General features: G+C 53.3%; 1 protein-coding gene across 1 annotated transcript in view; it reads right to left on the reverse strand.

The window, feature by feature from the left end:
* The window catches only part of LOC141966736 (ankyrin repeat and fibronectin type-III domain-containing protein 1-like), a 260,415-nt gene that overhangs the window by 17,222 nt on the left and 230,702 nt on the right, over nt 1-12,491 (reverse strand). The gene's annotated exons all lie outside the window — the stretch shown is intronic.

A 12,491-nucleotide genomic window follows, 5' to 3' on the forward strand; every position in this document is an offset into this window, starting at 1 on the left:
CATAACAAATATGTACAAGTCACTACGAAACTGACATTTTGTCTTGGATTCACAGAGGGGGAGCTGCCCCTCTCCCTGCAGCTGTGACCCTCATGTCCCACCTAAAACTTCATCCCCACAGGGCAAAGTCCCCGGTTTCAGCGCAAGCGTGGCCTTGCTGCTGCATGGGCTTTTGCCCATGAGTCATCCCTTACAGCACTGAGGGTTTTCACTGGCGTCAAACATCTGATCCCCTCCTTGCCGTAGCCCGTGGCACAGTTCCCAGACAGGAGCAACAGGTCTAAAGAGCATTTAGTACAGCTATGCTTAACAGTTTCTCTCAGTTTTGACCTCATACCCCTGTGTATAAGGTCAGATATTTAGGGGTAAGGTCTTCTCCATATCGTTTTATTGGTTAAATATCAAGCAAGGGGTAAGCGTGATAAAAAGCATGACAGTTGTCTAGAAGGTCATGCCAAAATCTACTGCGAGGCTGTGCCTGGGATGATGATGTTTATAAAGCCATCATCAGGAGGCAGGATATTAATAACAACCTTGCTATGTGCTCTTCATCGTCCTGATTTCAGATTAGGTGCAGTGGGCTGCAGAAGGCCTTTAATGGTTTTATCTTTTATTACTGTGATATTTAAAAGCAGAAAATAATGGGGAGGCTGGCTCCTGCCAGTCACTCATCTCACTGGCTTCAGCCTACAGATTTAGAGGTCTCGAGCGTGGCCCAAGCTGCAGTGTCAAGTTTCTGCCCTGGATTTCTCCAGGGATGGGTGTTATCTGAACGTTGGGCTTTATGGACTGAACAGACAGTGAACAGCAGCCACGTGAGCTTCAGGTGGTGAGACACTCCTAGGCAGCCTTGTGGAGGTTGGTGAGATCTGTGCAGCAGGGTCCTGCTGGTTCTGGTGGGGAGGAGGGAGAGCAGGTCTCCACCAGGAGGGCATCATCATGGGGGGAGAGACCTGCTCAACACAGGGCTCACCGGGACCTACCCAGCTCTGGACACAGAGTCCTCAGCTTACAGCTGTGGCAGCCCAAGCACACTGTGTTTCATCATGGACACGGAGCAGCTCCTGGCACAGCCACTACGGAAGGCTTCTGATGCCAAGGGCTCCACACACAGCACATACAAGCCTCTACAGATGGCAAGTACAAGATCCCAGATATCAAAGGAGCAGAAAAGCATCACACAGCTCTGCTGTCACTGGTGGACAGAAATTAAGAGAGAAAAGCCATCCATGCCTGTGCAGGCAGGGCACTCTGGCAACCAGGAAGGCAGGTCCTGACCCACAGACCAAGCCCGAGAAGCGAAGTGCTATACTACACACTTAGGAAAGAGAAATAACCAACTTAAGAGACCCTCCAGCAAAACCTTGCCCTTTCTCTTTTAAGACCTCTCTGCTGCCCCAGTCCTCCGCTCTTCACCTCCAGCTGCTGCTTGGAGGTGAAGATGGCTCCTCTAGCAGGCTTGTCAGCGAGATGCCTAATTCCACTGTGGTTCCCCTTCAACCAAGGAGGCAGCAAAGCTCTCCCACATCAAGAAGGGAAGGAAGACCCCAGAAGTACCTCTCTGGAAGCTGGAGTAGATCCTGTTGTAAGAGATCCCCGCTCCATCCATGCCTGCAGAAACAAGGTTCTAGAAAGGAGTGGTGCTTTGGAGCAAAAGCACATTTTCTGCCAATCAAAATATATGGCAAATGACCCAGTACAGGCAGACTGCACAATTTGGAGGAAGTTCTCTCAGAGATGGTAGAAACAGAGATGACACAAAGAAATTTCTCCCTATTTTCCCTCATCTGACTTGCTTTTAATGAGAAGAGATGGAAATTATTCAGAGCTCAGGAGTGAGTGAACATCTATCTATATTAAACCGGCTGCCCCAAAGATAAGAGTTTCCTGCCCTGTGGTTATGAGTCATCTGGACTCAGTGAAATAGTCTTGATTTATCTAGAGCTAAACTTTGCAGTGGAGCAACTGATAGCTGAAAACAACACCCACAGATGTCATGCCCTCGAGGTATGACCAGCCAACACCAGCTCTTCCTGATGGTAAAGCCCCATCCTGCAGGGAGGAGGTCCCATCTCCTCTGCCTTTATGACTTCAGTGCATCCGAACTAGATTTATCTCAACCACAATCAGTTTTTGTTGCTACCTACCTACTGCAAACACCACAGCAGGGGATGGGTACTTGGCTTGCCCTAGCAGTTCAGTTTTTTGGCCATGTGATGTGTTTGTGACCATCAGGGAGGTGGTGTGGACATCAGTGTCATAAATCCACATACCAGTAAACTCCATCACCCTCTCCATGGAAAGGCTGAGGTTCTGTGAAAGGATGCATTAGGGCTGGCCAGACTCATCTCATGAAACCAATGTAATCAGGATTTTTTTTTTTTTTAAAAGCACATGAGGGTGGATGTGCACAAGACAACTTCATTTTATCCTTCCTTCTACAATGAACACGAGAAAATCCATTGGGTAAGTTTATAACATTGTGGTTTCTGCATATTCTAGGCTTTAATGTTTCCAACACCGCACATCTTGGCCTAGTAAAGAGTGTTAATAATTATTGTAATTATATGATTTTAAGTGCGTTTTGTTTAAGGGCGTAGCCTCTCTGAGCCTCCAGCAGAGAACCAGTCCATGTCAGACAGGGCTGCTCCCTCCTGCTGGCAGAGCCCAGACCCCGGGCTGGCTGGAAGAAGCCTTGCCCACCGTGAGCCCAGCAGGACCCTTCCCCAGGCACCCACAGGGATGGCACCACCAGACATGCAAACCCCAGGGTAATTTCATCCTCCCTGCCGCCATGCACTTCCATCTCAGGGACAGAGGCTGGAGGTATGTGGACAAGCAGGCAATGACCATCCTGCCCAGAGCTCACCTGACACGGCTGTTGGGGACCACAGTGGCCATTCCATGCCACCTCCCACCAGTGGAAGCCCGGGCTGTGACAAGGCTCATGTGCAAGCAATGCTGTCACTGGTGGCAATGGCCTTCCAGCCAAAAACCAAGGCTGCCTGGTCCCTGTCACCCCCCATGCCAGTTGTGAAAAGTATTAGCTCAGGGGTGCTGCCCGCGCTGGCGGCAAGAGGGCAGACACCAGGCACAGCGGCAGACATGAGCTCAGCTCCTCGCTCCTGTCCTCGGGGTCGATGTGGGTTGCTGTCACTTCGGGAAGCTGCTCCTCACCGTCTGCAGCCTCATGGAGCAGAGAGGGAAGGCACGGGGCTCTGTGCACGAGAAAAAGAGAACCCGAAGGATGGAGAATGAAAGGTGTCAGTGCTCTGAAAGGTCGAAGCCTGGGGTGGGGAGAAGGACTGGGTCCTTGCAAAGCTTGTTGTAGCCTGATGGTGCTGTGGATGTCAGTGGTATGTTAGCACAAGCTGCTAAGGATGCTTTCCTGAACTGTGATCCAATTCAGTCCATAGTGATATCCAAAAAATGAACAGGCAAGAGACAGGAGAAGCCTAAAAAACAGTTATCAGGGAGAGCCAACCCAACCCAGCCATCGTCACGCCAAACTGGGAGCTTGCATCAAGAGATCAGCTGGCAAGATCAACATACAGGCTGTTTCCAAAGAAATCTGAGCGTGAGGGGTCTTTTCTCATTTGAGCACACTTGGCCATGCTCATCCTTGGCACGTGCAGGAAATCCCACACTATAGCTACAAACACTCAGGCACCAAACACTCCACAGCAGAGTCCACTCGAGCTCCTAAAATGCAAAGGAGTTCCTCTCGGCTCATGGGGACATGAACCAGAAGCGCATAAAGAGGAGCTGCTCCTGCATGCACATTTTCCATTCTTTCTGCCTGAGTATAAACAATTTTTCAGGACTGGGGAAATCAAGGCTGGATCCAAAATGGAGCAAAAGTAGGGGAGCCCTTCCAAAAGAGTGGGATTTCGTAACCCACCAAAAGGCACACTCAAAGCTAAGACAAAATGCCATGCTTCGTATCCCTGCAAAGCAGCAGGACTCACGGGAGCAGCCTGCATACCAGTTACCCACCCCGAGGTGTATGACCTCAAAGGTATTTAAATACTGTGTGGCGACCTGGCCGTGCAAAGATGGAGCTAAACGCTTCTGCTCTGCAGAAACATCTGCGTGCCTGGAAAATGCACTTGCTTATTGAAACCTGGGTCCAGGGAAAGGCACCAAACCAGATCCAGGGCTTTGTTTGTTTCCTACAGATTTTCTCTTTTTTCCCCACTTGGCAAACCTGCTGGGTTTTGTTTTGAGTGGAGCTGAAACAAGCGTGTCTCTTTTGTTTAGCAATAACAACTAACTTATATAGATCCTGCTCCTGCCAGTACATTTTTGTTTGAGCTCCAGAAGCCCAATGCTATTAGCCCAGTGCTTGGAGGAGCTCAACGTGGTGCAAGGCCAGGAGATGCTGCACAGCACCCAGGTTGCTGCAGAGCCTCCTGAGCATCAGACACTGGTTTGGCAATGCTGGTATGGCTGCACATTGCCATTGCTGTCTCCATATCAGGCACACCGCCATGCATGTAGGCGCTTCTTGAAGAGCTCACCACCCAAGGTAGCAGAGAGCGGACCCCACGGCCACACAGCCCACCGCATCATGGCATGGGATTGGCTTTGAAAGCTGACACACAGCAGCTCAGTACCTGAATAAGCTGAAGGAGAAGAGCACATCCTGGGTGAGATCTACAGCATCCAGAGCTCTGCACCTCTGCAGGGGAAGGAGTGGAGGGTTCTCTTGTGGGAGCAAGAGGGAGTCAGTGTCACACATCTCACTGTCCAGGCTGTTTTCTGTATCAGAAGGCTTTTGCATCCCTAGGGGAACACACCCTGGGAGCGCAGCAGCTGCAGTGTGCGGCGAGGACCCTCGGGGACCAGCCCTCGCTCGGCTGCCAGAGGGGCCATGGCAGCAGGGAAGCACGCAGGATGGACACGCGATGTGCCACATCGTGGGGCTGGTTGGTAAACCGGCAGTGTCTGCCCAAGGCACAGCCACGTCCCCTGGTGCAGTACAGCAGGGAAGAGCCTGCCCACACAGCTCGCTCCCACCACACCTCCCTTCTAAATCACAGGCTCTGAATCTGGGAGAGACGAAGACTTCAGGACTCCAAGAGAGGTCTGGAGCCAACCAAGTAGATCACTTGCTGACAGTCTGTGGAGGCCTCCCATAAAACACCCCAATTTTTTTCAGTATGTTTGGGGGAGGAAGGGAGCAGAGGCGCTTGAGCAAAATCTGCTGCAGCATGATGATGATGATGATGCTTCTTTCATTTATTTTTTTTTCAATTCAGCATCCTGATCACTGTTTTCAAGTGAGCCCAGAAGGAGCCTGTGGCTCAATCCACATTAAAATATGACCAAAATCAGACTCAGTTCCTCGGTCCACTGTGACAGTCTGCCCTCACAGCGGGGACTGCTGTCACACACATGCTGCAGTCACAAAGTGGCACTGTCCTGGTCGAGCCCACACATGCACATCCCCCCTGGGCAGCCCCTGTCCTGCCTGCACACACACTTCACTCAGCATTGTCAAGACACTGGGGCACTTCTCCTCGGGGACTGTGCTAAGGAACGGTGTGCAGTGGATGCCTCTCTAGCCAAGGCAGATGATGCTGACAGTACCACCAGCCCATGAGCACCAGCCCTGAGCTGCTCAGCCTGGCACAGCCTGGCTCCTGGCACCCCAAGCCATCCCTTGAGGGAGGGGAAACATAAAGTCTCGTGAGGTTTACACAGGCTCTGTCTGCAAACCAGGGTCTGGAAGGAGATGCTGGAGGGAAGAAGCAACATCCATGTAAGGCCCTCAGTTCTGCACCCCAGTCCAGCTCTGCTGGCTTCTCTGCCTTCATGAGGATTTACCCCAGTAGAAAAAACGCTTTGCTGCTTTTGTAATACCGAATTTCCATGGGGATCAAGCTAAGTGTGTATGTGCAGTACAGACCGAGGGTGTCCCTGCCTGGAGGGGTTCAGGAGCCACTGCTTGGGGTGCATCGTCCCCCTGTCACCAGCACCACTTGTCCCTGGGGCACCTCCCAATGCCAAAAGCCCCCAGTCCCTCCCCACCAGCTTGGGCACTTGGGGATGCCAGATCTGCTGGCGGGAGCTCTGCTCAGCCCTGGGCTCCCACCTCCCAGTCAGGGTAAACCCTCCTCACTGGGCTCCCCACAATGCCAGCCTTTAATTGCTGCTTGACATTAAGTATCTGAGCAAGGAAGTCTTGGGTAAATGTTCTTGCTATGGGAACACACAGTGCTGAGTCTCTTTAATTACATTGTTTTTGTTTGGCTTTTTTTATTAGTTGTGCTGTGGCTTCCCCTCCCTGACAGGCCAGCAAAGCGCACGCTAAATATGGCCTGGTTTAATGTCCGCTGTGAAACCCGAACCGCGGCACCAGACTGGCTGGACTCGGTGCAAGCCAGGGTTACATGGGACATGCATTCCAGCCGCTGTGGTCCTGCTCCGGCCCCGTGCCCCCCCGTCCTGCCATAGAAGCAGATCAGCACAACCACCATGCTCCAAAACACCTATGCAACCTCCTCCTCCTCACCCCACTAAATCCTGCTGGGGACACAGTGTAACCCTTTACTCCACTGACCCCAAGCTGACCCATCGCCACTGTACCCGTCACTTCCACACTGGTCTCCATCCCACCCCATCTCCATCGTACCCATCATTTCTGCATGGGCCTCCGTCCCAAAGCGCCCTGCCCCACACCTGCGCAGCCCACCTCCAGGCTGCCCCTCGGGGCCGAAGAGCCCTCTTCCCACCGGCCACACCGCTTTCATCTTCCTCTGCCCCCCTTGTTATTTTAAAGGCATTCCAGAGGATGCTGTCAGGCTTGGATGTGGTTTGGTTGGGTTGTTTGTTTTCGTACTGGAGGTTTTATGATCGCATTGGGAACAAGCCCTAATTGAGCTGCAATTCGAATTGCAGTCCGTGGGTATTTGTTTCATTTTTGGAAGGGCTTAAACGGCAGCGCAGCTTAGGCTGGAGAACGCATTTGGTTTTAACTGGAACCTGATGGAGACAGGACCGAGCAGGATGGGCTGTCCCGAGCCGTGACCAAAGCTGATGGGGAAGCCCTGCACAGCCGCCCTGGTGCCAGGTACCCACCACAGCAACAGGCAGCACCGGGTGTGACCACAGCCCTGTGACCATCGGAAAACCCTGCCCCTGCCAGGCAGGAGGCAGACGGAGCCAGTCCTCTGGTGCCAAGAGCCAAGCACGCAGCCCTGAGGCCTGGCTCAGTTGGGGCTTGCAGCCACCCTGCAAACCTCTGTGCCCCCTGCAAAGCCCTGTCCTCTCCAAACCCCTGTGCCCTGCAAACCGCTGCCTTCTGCAAGCCCCTGTGCCCTGCAGACCCCAGCGTCCTGCAACGCCCTGCACCCTGCACATCCCTGCCCCCTACAAGATGCTGCCCCCTGCAAACCTCTGCCCTGCAGGGTCTGTGACCTTGTGCTCACCCAGCACCACGAGAAGGAGCTCAGCACCCCTGCCCAGGCCACTCGGGGGCTGGCTGGGTGCTCCTTGCTTGAGTCGGGAGCTGCCTCCAGACCTGAGCTGCTCACAGGGACCACGCAGCAGAAATGGACAGGACCTAAAGGTCAGCACCCAAACTGCCCTTCACAGGATCTACGTCGGTGTCAACTTCTGCTGACCATGCCCTGTGCCTACTGCCAGAACTAGCAGTTCAGCCCTAGCACCCAAAATGTGCCTGATGCTTCTGGCACCCACAACCAGCTGGATCTTTGCAGGTAGGGACGGGAGGACAGACAGACTTCCAAAGTACAGAGGGACCAGCTGAGCACCTGCTCGGCACTGCAGTGGCACTTCCTCCTGTCCTTCCAGGATCTTACAAGCCCAGATGCTGGAACAGGTCAACAGTGCTCTGGAAGACACCTCCGACCTGCTGGCACCACTCCAGCTAAATCAGACTTCCGCATATTAAAAGTGGATGAGCAGCAGAGACTCGCTGCCTCTCTTTCAGGAAGAAATCCTATCCCGGCTTGGCCTGCCAGGAACAAGCACCGCTCTGTGCCACAGATGCATGTGTGCAAACTCTTCTCGGGGGTATCAAATGCAGAAGCTGAGTCATACGACGCCTGGTCTCAAAGATCACTGAAGGCAAAAGGAGGGAGAAAAAGATCTCTGTGGGGTTGCAGGGCCCCAGCTTGGACCCAGCTGGAGCATAAGGACAATTATCAGCGTGGGGATGCTCAGCCATGTGGCCAGGGCCCATCTGCCATGCTGGGAGAAGGGATGTAAGACCATGTCCATCTAAGCTTGGTCCTGTCCCCTTGCTTGGGCCTGACACCCCACTTCTTGGAAGTGAGTGAGGCTGGCTGAGGGCGAAGCTGCTGTGTCAACCCCAGCCTGTGCAGTGGCTGCATCTGAGTGCTGTCCTGATGGGAGAAAGGGCCTTAGGGGCCAGGATGGCAGTGTCCCAACTCCTCTGAGGGCTGCTGCTATGTATCCACACCCCAGCAAAATGCCTGGGACTCCCCAGGAGCCAGGAGGAAGCACTAACTTGTCTTCCCCCATGACGGCTTGAGTGTATGCGGGAGGGATGCGCTGTATTTCAGCATGGCCTTGCACCAGAGTAGCAGACCACACTGCCTCCCTCTCACCCCTGCTGAGACCCACTGGGGTTCTCCCCGGTAAGACTGGCTCCTCCATGCTGTTGTGCCTCACTCCTGGGATGGTGGGGCTCTGCAGTACTCACACACCCAGTCCTGCTGCTATGGTTCAAGCACTGGCTCAGCTCCCCACCCTGCTGGAAACAGGGTTCCCAGGAGCTGCATCCCCGCTGCCTGGCCCTGAGGCTGCAGCTCACCCTGGCATGGGGGCACAGCCACATGCCATGGGGGCTGAGACCTACAGACTCATCACAGCAGTGAGAGGCAATCAATTTGAACCCAGACTTGCGGCGATGACAAGCAAATCCTTTACCCTCCTGCGCCACCTGGTGCCACCAGGAAGAATATGCTAGTGAGAGCTGGCTTTCTTGAGAAACCACCTCTTCTCCAAAACCATGAAATTGTAGAAAGTTGGCCCAAGAAGGACTTCTGGAGGTCATTTGAGCTCGTTCCCTCATACCTGTGGTGGTGTCCATTCTCTGTCAACTACATCCTACCTGTGCTTCACAATCCTCCAGGAGACCTCCCCAGCCCCTCACTGGGATATCCCTTCTGGTGGAAACCCTCTTCCAGATCACTGTCCTACCCAAGCCATCCAGCTAGATAGGGACCAAGCTGCTCAAGCATGCCAAAGCTGCACGATGGAAACCAGCATCGCTGGCTGAAGACTTCCAGAGCTGCACCCAAAGGGGTTATAAAAGGCAGGCCACAGACATTGATCTCGGCAGGGAGGAGGAGACAACGGCCAAGACACAATGGAAGAACAGACAAACACACACACCCGGCTCCAGAGCTGCTGCCCAGCTGGTAAATGTTATTGGAGTCAGAAAACCCCTTTCACGCTGGAAGGCAACCAGCAGGACCCAGCCGGGAGTGCTGGGCATGCTGGCCACTACCCACAGGATGTCCCTGGCACTGCTACCAAGAACAGCCACCACTGCACTGGGGATCTCCTTGGACTGCCGGTGGCATGTCCCAGGCTGGCTCCCTGTTGGGCACAGCTTAATGCCAGGATTTGTTCCAAGCTCACTCCATGACCAGCTCCCTGCCCAGCACCCACTGGGGTCTTCCCTGACAGGAGGGACCAACACCACCACAGAGCCCTGGTGCCGGTCTCATGCCAGCACCACCCAGCACAATGCCAGAGGAGATGGTTCGCTGCCACCCAACTACAAAAGCACTCAAGTATGCCAGAGCCAACCTTCCCTCTATGCATCTCCAGTAGAGTCTGGGTCCAAAGGCTGCAGTCCAAGAGGAGAAGCCAACTTTTTTTTTTTTTCCATTTTGCTAGAAAACGCCCCACAAGTGCTCAAGTGCTCTTGTAATGGCACTAACTGGGGAGACCTCACTACCAGGCAGGCCTTCTTCCAGCTGAGGTTTGCCTGCTGCCTCCATCAGACCTGAACTTTCCCACCTCATGTCTCACTTTATTCTCACTCTAGCTGCAGAGAGCTCTGAGATATCATCAGGTAGAGAAGCTCAAGCTGAGGATAATAGAGCCTGTGGAGGAATTGTCAGAGCCCTCAGGACAGCAAGTAGAAAAGATTTGCACCGTCATATGAAAAAGCAACATTAAAAACTATAGTAAACCCCAGGTCAAACCTCTGACCATCAGGACACATTCACCCATCCATGGAAACACACGCATGGGAGAAGCAGGCATACAAATGCCCCTTCCCAAGATCTTGCACAACATGGGAGCACTGGAAAACACTCTCTCCTCTGAGTGTTGCCTCAGCTTCTCCTGGCCTAGAGACAAGCCACTGCCCAAGTTGACGTGAACTCTGTTCTTAGCTCTACCACTGAGGGCAAGAGACAGGTGATGCCCACAGCCAGTGCCTCAGTTTCCACACATGGGAAATGGAGATAATCATCTCCAGTCATCTTCTGTGAAGTGCTTTGAGACTTGCTGATAAGAAGCACCAAACAGCTGCTTGGGCTCCTTGTGGTCACCACTCCTGACCTGGACTCGTGTGGGCAAGGGCATTCCTCTAGAGATGGGAATGGGAGGTGCTCGGTGCAGCTGGAGAGCAGCGGGCACAGGGGTAAGAGTCTCTGCAGATGGGGCTTTTAGCAGCTAGTCTCTGAAAAGCTCTTCCAAGCATGTGCAACCATGCCTTCCAGAGGCTAACAATTTGACCAAATCTGTGTTGCTTTCCACCAGGAATGCACCAACCCTGCCAGATTTCAAGTCTCTTTTCCAAAGCATGGAGGCACCAGAAGTCCTCAAACAAAGAGACAGGAGGAAAAAAAAAAAAAAAAAATTGGCAAAGCTACCATTTTTCCTCAACCTTCTGCTGAAACTTAAAAAAAAAAAAAAAAAAAAAGGGAGAAAGTTCAGCCTGAAGCAGAGTGAGCATGGAAAAATTCAAACAGTTAAAGTCTGGCAAAGGTATAAGCAAACAAACTTCCGCTGGAAAGTGTTATACAGTCTTAACAACAGGCATCTGCTGGCTCCGTCTACAATCAGTGTGTTGGGTGAGAGGTGCCCTTGTTGCTCCTCGCCCCTTCATGGCAGAACACGAGGATAACTTCGCTGCAGCATAGAAGCGCAAGGGTGGCAGGGGCCAAGGGGTGCAGGTGGCCCTGGAGATGGGAGGTGGCAGCACAGGGTGAGACCAGTCCAACCCCAGGACCTCAGAGATCTCTCAAAGCGCCTGGGAGATCCCTGTTCACATGGTTACACTGAGCAGAAACTTTGAGCCAGCCGTAAATGGGTTGGGCTCCTCCATCACCAAGAGGTTGGGAAACATCTCACAGAGCTGGTGGCCCCAACACATGGTGGGTGCTGCTGTGTCCTTCCTCCCCCTCACCACGCCTCGAACAGCAAGAGGATGGGTGGAGCAGGGTGTCATGCTCCTGAGACACCCTGCTCATCTCACCTTGCTCCTTGCCCTGCTTCTCCTGTCTGCGTGCTGCAAGACAGCTTCCTCCGGGCAAAGATGTTCACAGACCTAGGAAGTCCCTCTAGGTACCCACTGTGCCTTGGCACATGCTGGCCTGGGATGCCACACCTTGTCCCCCATGTTAACACAGGCTGGCTCAGGCTACAATCACACCTTCAGATTTACTGTGCCAACAACACCTCAGCCCAGATGGTTTCTCTTCCTCTGCTACCCCTAATTTTTCTGGTGACGGACCAAATGGTGTGGTATGAACACAGACGTGGAAGCTAGCAAGTGTGATCTCCAGCTAAAGAGTGGGAGCAGGACAAGGTGGGGAGATTTAACTCTCATCTCTGTCACAACCACCTGGGTGACCCTGAGCAGGTCACTAATGCCCTGGTGCTGCAATAGGTGCCTACCACCCCTCCTAAGACCAGGAGAGCCACTGCTACGGCAGCATGGTCCCAGTGTAGCTCAGGGACAGCTCTATCATCTGCTGGCATTTCTCCTAGGGTGAAGAACAGCTGCTAAGGCAGCAGATAGCTCCTCCATGGCACAGCAGGAGGATGATGGCACACGAGGAAGGCAGCCTTGGGTTCCCGTGTAATACAGCATCCTGTTCCTGACCTGTCTGCATCATCAGGAGAGAAAACGGCCAAAGAAACTTCATGAGTTCATGTGAAGTTCACCCAAGAGGAGCTCTGCTCCATGAGGAAAACTGCTTTTCTGCTGGCCACGAGTCTTCCAGAGCTCATGACTGGGGCAGAGTGGGGCCAGGAGAACACTGGGAGGATGGGACCTCTTGGCAGCATCAGCCTTCCACTTGCACAGAAAACAGGCAAGCGCTCCACTGGCTTATCCACCTCCTCGCTCAAGGAGCTCCAAGAACACGCTCACAGCTGAAGTTCCCTCAGACACCCCCTTGGACAGCCAGCAAGACACTGGGTGTAGACAGGGCAAGTGGGAGCATTAGCTACATGTCGCGCTGGCTTATCTGTGT

The sequence above is a fragment of the Athene noctua genome, chromosome 15, assembly GCF_965140245.1.
Source record: "Athene noctua chromosome 15, bAthNoc1.hap1.1, whole genome shotgun sequence".
Taxonomy (NCBI): Eukaryota; Metazoa; Chordata; class Aves; order Strigiformes; family Strigidae; genus Athene; species Athene noctua.